The 10,904-nt window shown below is 42.6% G+C and overlaps 1 long non-coding RNA gene across 1 annotated transcript; it reads right to left on the bottom strand.

Annotated features, from left to right (window-relative positions):
* Positions 1–672: 672 nt before the first annotated feature.
* Positions 673–10,320, bottom strand: LOC308390167. Its single transcript, XR_013970405.1, has 2 exons — positions 10,027–10,320; positions 673–8,700 (listed from the first exon to the last, which is right to left on the bottom strand). It is a non-coding gene; the product is annotated as an uncharacterized lncRNA (long non-coding RNA).
* Between the last annotated feature and the right edge of the window lie 584 nt (positions 10,321–10,904).

The following is a 10,904-nucleotide window of genomic DNA, read 5'->3' as shown; positions in this document are numbered from 1 at the left end:
GAGTTAAATCAGGAACCGTTCTGCAGAAACTCAGAAAAATGGAAATGCGGGTGGTGGTGATGCGGTGGTGTTGGGGTGGTGGTGCGGGGTGGCCTCTCTGAGTTAGCAGAGGGAGTGCATGGAGTTTTCTTTGGATGAGGAGGTGATGACTTTTATCAAATAGGAAAATCAGTGGGAGGAAAACTAAAGATCATCAGCTTCCACATATAATACACTGGATCTAAATCTATAAGAACAGATGTTTCACCTTTTAAGCTGCCGGCACACAACAGCTAGTATTCAGTATTCAGTCAGTCACATCATTACACGTGATTTTATGTGGAGTCATATCTGATACTCGACGAGATCTGTAATTAGCAGTATGAAATAATTACAAAAACATCTTCTGGCTGTTTAAAAAAAGCTTCCTTAAGTTAGAAAACCATTTTAAAAGTAAAGATTTATTAAATATCTGATGGTTTTCTGTACAGCTGATGTCATCAGTAGAACAGTAGATGTGTGTAGTTATATACCTGTGTACTGCTTTTACTGCAGTATTTGACCTTTTATGGGTGGTATATCATTTTATGACATGAACTATAGATTAAATGTGCAACATGTTTCACATAAACTGTGTTGAAATCTCCCAATTCTTTGAATCTTTGGGCTGAAGGAAGGACAATACTCGGTGTATCAATGCTCAATCAACAATCATTTATTTCCATACAATTCAACAGTTAGAGCATTACAACGTCCGGACGGGAGAGATGCTACCAGAGGGTCAGGCACATGTCTCAAAATGGTGACGGGTTGCTCAGCTTTTTATAGTCTCTAGTGGCCCCCAGCTAGTCGTAAAAGCCAAAACATCACATTCTTTCTCTGTTACAGCGCCTAAGTTATGACCTCGGCAGTTGTTTCTCTGCTTTCTGTAAGGTGGGGGTGTGGAATGTGGTCTGTCTATCTCCCCTGTCTTTAGACACAGAGTCTCCTGCTTACAACCTTCTCTTCATGATTCAACAATTAAGCATGTCAAGAAAACAGTGTAACACATTCCCAGCAGATCAAGGATACAGAGTGATGCACATTTATCTAATGAACTAATATGTGAATATGTTCTGTTAACTCAAAAGTATAATGAGAACTACACTACATACAGCTCACACACTCTATATTAAAGGGTATAATGTGATCTACAGCAGTATTCTAATTCAACTACTTTGATTACATATATAAGGTAACATATAATAACAGAATAATATCACAATACCCTCTTTTGATCTCTCATTAAAGAGATCACTAATAACAAGCACTTCAGCGTTGCAAGGTCCAGGTTTTTCTTGATCCTGAGGCCCTCTGTCCCCCTTTAACGGGTGGACCATATGGGGGATGACCTCTGTGTTCACGCAGTTCAGATGCAAGCAAAGTTAGATTTACAACCATAACAGCAGTTACAGATGACACTCCCATCACTCCCCATTTTCCCACAGCTTTATTTTGGTGCTCCAGTTTTCCACCCCCATTCTAATGCCCCCTTATACCTTTCAAATGTACTTAGACTAGAACCTCTGTCTAAGGAGCTTTTAACCTTTATTTTTATTGCTGCAGCTACCAGTGTCTTCCAGTTTGGGTGATTCTCAGCTTCTTTCTTCGACCTCCGGGGTTAGACCACCCTTTAGTCATTGCACAGTTCTGGGGATTATTCTGCCCCGATTTCAAACAAAGATCTGTGTGTTTTGGGTTCACTGGCGTGTCCCCCTTTTTGCCAAGCGCCTCTCGAACCTCGTTGGTCTGGTGTTCCTGGTTTTCGCCAACCCCTTCATGGTTATTGCTGTGTCTGTGGGATCCATCTTCTCCAGGAGCCCAAACGTCATGACACTTGACCCCAGTTGCTGTCTCGGCTGTCCCTACATCTGTCTCTGCTGTGAAGGGTCCTCACATCTCCGTGTCCCCGTCTGGTGTCTGTTCCTTTCTCTGCAAGAGACAGAAAACCAAAACACCTCTCTCCCTAGCCTTGATAATCTAATATTGTTATCCATTGTTGTTCTAATGATTCAAATTTGGTTTAAAATATTATGTTCAGGACTTATTCTAATCATAATCTATGTGTGTGTAAAAGAAATCAAAAATTAGTGAACCCTTTCTAAGTCTAACACATTATAAGCTTAAGTTTTACCATAGCTAAATTATTAAACACAGAAATAACGTCATAAGATGTTCATAAAACCATTGTTTGATGTTCGGACTCAACTCCCCCTTTTTGACACACTCCCATGTGTCAATTCATTGGAGCTAGACAATTAAAAGAGAAGGTCAGTGACATCATATCTCAGAAAGTATCAGAAATTCTTCTCTCGAGTACCGTTGCTCCAGCCTTGTCATCCCTGAGGATCTTCGATCCCGAAAATGTCCCTTCTCCTCATGTAATAAAGTCCGTCATCCTTCCATGCCCTGGTAACTGGTCCATCCAGAGCTGTAACATTTTGAAATGTACATACAACAAGCCAAACCACACCTTGGTCACACCAACCCCTTTCTGCCCTGAAGATGTCCAACACCATCTTAGTCTGGACCAGGGTTGTAATAGTTTTGCAATTTTCATCAGTTTTAATCAGTTTTTACCAATTGTTTGCTAGTTTAGTTTAGTTTTTATTTTCTGAAAATCCTTAGTTTCAATTTAGTTTTATTTGTGTTTTGCAAAAATTAAGTGTAACAAAATCCCAGTTCCATCATATCAGTCATGCTCTTCTGGTTATCCTTGGGTGTTGAGACTAATAACTATTAACTCTTGCCGCACTGAGTGGTCCTAATTTTGGTTCGAGTGAATTGATAACCTTTTGAAGGCGATTGTTTCACACCTTTATTTAGATGTCCCAGTCCTGTTATCTCGGGATACATCACGCTGCCTTATCTGGGGTTAGCTGTTTTCTGGGGATGCGGGTTGAGTGGGTGAGCTCTTCAAGGAGGGGGAGTGTGCTCCCCCTGATGAGGTCTTCTAGGTAAGCTAGGTTAACCTTCTTGTGTGGGCTTTTCAAGTGCACTTTAAGGTTAGTGGGACTTTTAATTTTATAAATGTCCCTCATGACCCCCTGATGACCCAGTATTTCATTTTTGCACACTGTAGTACACATTTTAGTTTTTGCTTGTAGCTCGCATACTCTACTTGCCACTCCTCTAAGTCCTGATGTTTCTTAGAGAGGGCAACAGTACCTTTAAAATTATATCACACGTGTGGGGGTGTGGCCTTGCCAATTGTTTTGCCCACCTTTTCAAAATGGCTGGCGTGCCCACAAGCACATTTCATGGAAAAAGAAAGGTAAGCTTGATATTTACATTTAAAATGTTTTGTTAAACTCAGATTTTTATTTTATTCTTTTTGCAAGTACCCCTCCTCGGTGGCGAGAAACTGTTGGTGTGGTCAAGTGGGTGCTCTGGAAACAAACGCTCAGGACAGAACAGTTATCAGTCATGTACTTCCTACAAGTTTTGCATATGTTTTATTCCATATTGATCCTCTGAGTGTAATGGTACATTTTAATTTGAATTTATCCAAACTAAACACAATATTTTCTTTATTTACTTTGCTCTTGTTCTTTTTCAGTACCACATCCTATCAAATGTCCCTGTCGATTATATTCTACATTTAATAACTTACTATTTCAAGTGAGAACCTAAATCATGTGGACCAATGTTTATTATTGCATATCTCTATTCTGAATGTGGCCAGTCATTCATAGGTATTGTTCAATTTTGGCGATTTTCCTCTATAAAATTTAATTGACTTTTTACAGTGGCCTGCTATGGTTAATAATAACATGTTCCAGTCATGAGTGGCATCAAAAGTCTTCTCCACTGTAGCATTTGGCATTCCCAATAATATAACATGATACCTTACTCAAAACACAGCTAATATAGCACAGTTTTCTTAATGCAAACATCGGTAACTCAAAATCAGCAACCAAAGTGTTAAGTCTGCAGTTCATACTTATGTGAAGCTAGAGTCTCCTCCTCCAGTCTCTCTTATCCTCCTGCTCCTGAAAAAACAAAACAAAACAAAGCGAAGCATCCACCCTTCTCTTGTCGGCTGGGTGAATTGTTTATGAATTGTTTATTGGCATTTACTAATCCTAAAGTTGGTGCAGTCATTGTCTCAGTATCAAGTCAGTCAAAACTTTTAGTCGTCAGTCCATCACAGTCCATTCACATGCATACCTCCATACACATTCATACCAGATGTTGCTGATAATGGAGTCTCCCGCGCAACCTATTCGAGCCTCCATCACCAGCAAGATGACGTCATCATTTTAAAGGAAAACAATTCCTTGTTGTTTTTTGGGCCGGATTGACTCGGTGCAATCCTTTTAGATCAGTGTTCCCTATAAGTGAATTTCTCCCAAGCCAATTACAATCATGGAGAAGCACACTTTGCAACTGTTTACAGTAATAATATTTTATAGCGCTTTAAATTTCAATCTTTCAGGCCTGGTTTAAAGAGCTGATTGTTAAATCATGAACTCACAAAATGTCAACATATCACCACTGGTGGATCACACCTCTCAGATGTTTTTTCTCCAGTGCACTGTAACAAAAACGAAAACAGACATAACCAACAAAATACTACTAAAATAACACAAACTAGGGCCCGTTGCAGACATGTCCAAGCATAAAACTATCCCTCTCTCGCTTACGAGAAAGAACACAAGCCAAAGCTCACTGATAACATCAAGCTAGCGCTAAGCTAAAACCAAACAATCAACCAGAAATTCACAGGAACATTTTGCTTCCTGCCGGGACAATATTGTGTGGGAATGAGAACCTCAGGTGCCGTAACACCTTTTGTTCCTCCTTGAATTAAAACTCAATCACAGAAAATGCCGTACTCCAACCTAACCTTACACTATTAATTCATCAATTTCACTCTGTGCCACTGTTCCTCATCAGGGCTGTGTGAAGCACAGCAAAGAATTCAGTCAAGGCCTTGAGCCATAAACAGACATCACGCACAGACATTGTTTTCATAACCAAACTTTTTAGACCTTATTCCTAAAATCTACATAAATGCCCTCTGGGTGACATATAACACATTTTAAGTAATCAATGGCTCCTCATAAAAATTATGCATTGGGATGTTTGTGTGCAGCATTTTGCATATCAGCATAAGCAAAGCATTCTTCATTGCATCAGCGTGTGTGTGTGTGTGTGTATGTGGATCACTTCTCAGTGAATCAGCATTCCAATGTGTGTGTGTGTGTATGTGTGTGTGTGTGTGTGTGTATGTGTGTGTGTGTGTCATTTCTCACTCACTCAACGAGTGCGCGTGTTCATGTGTGTATTTCACTTCATTCTGAATCTGTGTGTTTGGAGACGTGTGTGTGTGTGTGTGTGTGTGTGTGTGTGTGTGTGTGTGTGTGTGTGTGTGTGTGTTCATCACTTTCCTGTTCTGGTGTTCTGGGTAAACCACGGCCTGAAGCGTGCCCTGGGGTCCTGCCCCCCCCCCTCCTTTTCAGTTTGTTTGCGACCATTGCTGCTGCTGCTGCTCAAAATTCAGTCCATCCTGGTTCTGACCCCAATTGGGGCAGTCCTTTCTCCAGTGTCGATGTTCACCGCAGGTGAAACCTGCATCTTCTTCTGTGTTTTTGTCCATTCTGAGGTGCCTTCTGTCCTCAGTTACTCCTCTTGTCTCGGTCACGCCCTTTTTCGCCACCCGATCATCCGTGTTGGTCCATCACTGTCCTGCACAGTGTGAATGCAAAGTTATCAAGGTCAGCATTCTTTCGCTCGGCCTTACTTTTCATTCGGGCTTGGCGGGCGTCTCGTCACAGCTCTGTCAGCTGACGCAGTCTGGGAATTTTCCCCCGTGTAGTGAAACGGGCCTTAGGTTTAGTGCTCTCCGTCTCGGCTGCCTGAGATCACATTCCTGCAGGTCTGTTGACATTCTCAGGTCGTTGTTGTGGGTCCAGCTGTTGCAGCATTTGGTCAGTGTCACGTATGGGGGAGAGCAGGAGTCCAGTCAGCCTCGGCTTTCAGGGCCGGCAAAGCAGCCTGTAATTAAATATGTATAGAAAAAACAAAAACAAAACAAAACAAAAACAAACTAAAAACAAAAACAAACGAACAGGAAAATGTTGTTGTGTTGGCTGTGTTATTCAGAGGGGAGACAATGGGGCCAGGCCCTGTGTCAGCCTTCTCTCCCCCTTTTTTTTTTTTTTTTTCTCTCCCGATATAATCAACTCCTAACCCACCAAGTTGACAGGACAACACCGGTATATGTTAAAATTCTTAAGATCATGTTTAAAAGCCCAAAAAAGGAACTTTCTTTCATTCAGTAATCACTTTTATTAATCAATCAACAGAAAACATGTCACAATTTGAATCTTTTAACCACTAAATTTGTTGTGTCTTGCCTGGTTGGTTAGACCAGTGTTCCTTTTTTTTTTTTTTTTAGTTAAATTGTTGTCCTGCAACCCAGAGGGTTTCTTTGTCAGTAATGTATAGACTTCATCATTTAAGTATGTTAATTTTTCTTTAACCTTGCTGGAAAATCTTCACGTGTTCATGAGTGTAAGCTGTTTCTTCATTGCGTGTATGTGCATTTGTATAAAAGCAGGTTAATTTTATCTTTTCTCAAACTAGGCGTTACCTTAAAAGGAGCCTTTCTCTCAGATTTCTCTGCTTGTGTGTGTTTTTGTTTCACCTTTTTGTTGTGATGCTCCGGACGCCTTCCCAACCTCCACAAGTCCGTTGGCCCCAATTTTATGTGTTAAAACTTCTCTTAATTTCTCCTCTAATTCTCTCCTCGCTGCTGTCTTTTTCACAGCTGCTGATTCGTGCTGGGTGTGGTTCCCATTACCTATAATTTTGCTTCGGCCGCTGTGCTTGTGGGGGCAGTTGGTCCAGGTCCGCAGCTTCCTGTATTAACACACTAAGAGATTTATTTAATTTCATTTTCATCACTGTTAAACAGATAAGCAGGCAACACGCCTACCTTGACAGCGTAAACTGTACGCCAGTCTCCCAACACATTCCTCTCTCTACTCCTCCATAATTCTCCACTGCACACCTCTTACTATCTCTCCTTTTTATTTTTATTACACCACAGAGTAATACACCCAATTATGCCCATCTGTCTCTATGTGGCTCCAAATTCCCTCTTTATTTTAATTTCACACTCGTCAGGGGACAGGCACACAACAATTTCAACCACTGAAACGAGGAATTCAACCTTTTTATATTTCTTTACTAATCTAGACTCAACGTTTGTTCGCAAAATGTGTCTTGTTCTAGTCCGGAATAAATGTGAACCCGTGATTACACGGCCGTTCCAGTGTTATTTCCGTAGCTATGCGGGGGCCCTCACCTCCCCAAGTCACCACCTCAGCACCCGGACGACGCCGGTCCTGGCCACGCGTCCACGGACAGGAGGGTCGCCACTCCTAGGGCAAATGTTCCACAGGTACACTAGGCATCAACCTTTGATCCTAAAATGTGTATTTGCTCTAATGTCCTCCTAATCAAACACATCAACCGTCACTGTCACTGTGTTCACGCTTCACACTCCACACAAAAAACACACTCAGAGCGCGCCTCACTCACACTCTCACTCAGTGCGCGCTTTACCCACAAGACAGCACCCAGAGCGCGCCTCGCAGCTTCACACACACTCTCTCACCCAGAGCGCGCTTTCACACTCACACACAACACTTTTCCTCAGCGGGAATTTTACACAGAAACCTCTGAGCTCAACTATTAGATCTTCTTAAAGCACACTGCACCATAGACCAAAATACCCCTTTCTCTGCGCTTATGACCGCCACAACGGGGCAAAGTCGCATCATAAAAGTGATGCTTGCATCCCCGAAGTTATACCCGACATCATAAACCAGGTTTTGCTCTATGTACTTCTTGGCAAGTAAAATTTTACTTTGTTTTATGACCGCAGCCCTTAAAAAAAAAACTCGACTGACGCCACAAACCACCGTCAAGCCTCTGTTCAATGTACTAAAATTAGCACCAACCACTACTGCACTTCACGGCCGCACCACCGGAACACGGCCATATCATAAACCAAACCTACGGACGTGTTTCGCTCTCGCGTTGCCAGCGTTCAACCGCAACGTGAAGCCAGCATCTGCTTTTCCTTAAATCAACTTCTATTTCATGGCCGGCAAGAGCCAGGACGTAACCGACACCATAAACAAACTTCAAACCTCGACTTCAATGTACTGGACTAATGGCCGCGTCTTCAGAATAAATTCTAATGTATTATTGCTACAGAAGCCAGTATTAGACAAAATTAAATGTGGAAGGTAAAGTGGCTGCAACTAGTCCAACGTAGTATGTTATTAGTATCTCGGTAGAAGCAGATTACTGCAACTAGTCCAACGTAGTATGTTATTAGTATCTCGGTAGAAGCAGTTTATTTAACACACTGGAATTCAGCCTCAACTTATGTTGTTAGTATCTTGCGCCAAAAACCAGACACCGACAAATTTACTGTGAAAATACATGTGACTCAGCGAACAGATTAATTTGGAAAGCCCAATATGCACATTTGGTATTTATAATACAACAGGCTGTGCTTACCTTTTTATTTTTGGACCGGTCCTCTGTTCACCTCGCCTCACGATCTCACCAAAGGTCAAATCTACACCTCCTCAGCACACCACAGATCCGGGTCACACGGCACCAAGTTGTTGAAATCTCCCAATTCTTTGAATCTTTGGGCTGAAGGAAGGACAATACTCGGTGTATCAATGCTCAATCAACAATCATTTATTTCCATACAATTCAACAGTTAGAGCATTACAACGTCCGGACGGGAGAGATGCTACCAGAGGGTCAGGCACATGTCTCAAAATGGTGACGGGTTGCTCAGCTTTTTATAGTCTCTAGTGGCCCCCAGCTAGTCGTAAAAGCCAAAACATCACATTTTTTCTCTGTTACAGCGCCTAAGTTATGACCTCGGCAGTTGTTTCTCTGCTTTCTGTAAGGTGGGGGTGTGGAATGTGGTCTGTCTATCTCCCCTGTCTTTAGACACAGAGTCTCCTGCTTACAACCTTCTCTTCATGATTCAACAATTAAGCATGTCAAGAAAACAGTGTAACACATTCCCAGCAGATCAAGGATACAGAGTGATGCACATTTATCTAATGAACTAATATGTGAATATGTTCTGTTAACTCAAAAGTATAATGAGAACTAAACTACATACAGATCACACACTCTATATTAAAGGGTATAATGTGATCTACAGCAGTATTCTAATTCAACTACTTTGATTACATATATAAGGTAACATATAATAACAGAATAATATCACAACTGTCATGGTCCGGGTGTGTCCTGTCTCCCTCCGAGTTGGCATCTCCACCCCTGGGAGGGGCATCAGTGTTCTGCTGATTGCTCACACCTGTGGGTAATTAAGCCGAGGACTCATAAGGCCAGCGCACTCAACCTCTCTTCGCCAGATTCTCAGCTAACCCTGGTTAGTGCAGGCCACCACTATGAGGTCACACACGCTTTGTAAACTGCCTTGTCTCATTGTGTGTTTCTCTCACAGCCACGCACCAAGTTGCCAGACACAAATCTCCGCCGAAGAGCTCCAATCCGGACGCTGGACCACCTGACAGTCCCACTGGCTGTTCACCCGACTCACCTGCCTGCCTCCCTGCTTCAACGGCAGGAATTTCGGACCACTCACCCAGACCACCCACCCCTCCACGCCACTACAGACCACCCGCGGCAAGTACGCAGTGCTAAGGAAAATTCAGAACGAACAGTTTGCCCATATTCCTCCTGAACCATACCTGAACGTCTGTACTCTATTTACAGTGACTCTGACCCTAACCCCGGACCCAGTTTGACTCTCCCTCCAGCCCAACCCCCGGAACTCCTGTTTCCACTGACCAACACCAGATTGCTTACTTAGCCCAGGCTGCTTAAAACCCCTTTGGTTTAGTTGTGGCATTTTGCACTTGTTAAACGCACATTCCAGTTTCCTGTTTATGAACACTTATTGACAAAATAAACGTTGTCTCTAAAACTACTTACGTGCTGTTCGGCTTCCAGCATTTGAGTCCTTTCTCTTTTGAGGCGGCCTCGGCCGTGACATAAACTCTCATAATAAATCAAAATAATAACAGTATTTTTCTGTTATTTTAAGCCTGAATAAAATAAAGTTAACAGTATTCTGTTATGGTCTGTTTAACCCTCCCCAGCCACGCTGGTCCCCCCTCCGGGGTCTCAAACAGACCCTGGAGCATCCTCTGTTTAACCGTCATGCAGTCAGAATTACACGAGGTCCAGGTTCAACCTTTAAGTCCTTGGTGTTGGTGTTGTTGGAGGTTTCTGTGTCTCTGTGAAGTTGTGGACGTGCCAGTGAGCTGATGTTTGCCTGTTTATTCAGACTCTCTTTGCACAGCCAATCACAGCAGCCGTCTGCAGGCCCAGACAGACAGTGTGATGGATGGCCCCCCGCTCTATCTTTAGAAGCACTAAGAAGGCCAAAAGCCATATAATTGCAGTCCAATTAACATGGACAGAATGACTAATATGGACCTACTCCCATTTCCACCTTCCTCTCCTCCCCCTCCATCAACCTCTTCTTTCCTCCCTCACCTTTAATTTTTTCAAACATCCTTTCACTGTCCTCTCTCCGTTCGGTGTGTCTGTCGCTCCTTTGACCTCATCTTCTACTTCACACTGATGAGCAGGATAAGGCCAGTTACCCTAGTGTGTCTGTTTGTGGGTTTCTCGTGTGCCTGTTTGCTGCCTCGGCTCTCAGCCTGCTGATTTTGCTATTTCTTCTTGTAAATGCAGATGCTAGTCTTTCCCTTGAATAACCACTCAGAGAGTGGGAGTACATGCTGATAACACAAAGGAGTGATAAAAAAAAGTGGTACTGTTTTTTACTTTGGGATAACTGGAAA

The sequence above is a fragment of the Rhamphochromis sp. 'chilingali' genome, assembly GCF_963969265.1.
Source record: "Rhamphochromis sp. 'chilingali' genome assembly, chromosome: 2".
NCBI classification, from domain to species: domain Eukaryota; kingdom Metazoa; phylum Chordata; class Actinopteri; order Cichliformes; family Cichlidae; genus Rhamphochromis; species Rhamphochromis sp. 'chilingali'.
The sequence above is the reverse complement of the archived record's forward strand: the minus strand, read 5'-3'. Positions and strand labels throughout refer to the sequence as shown.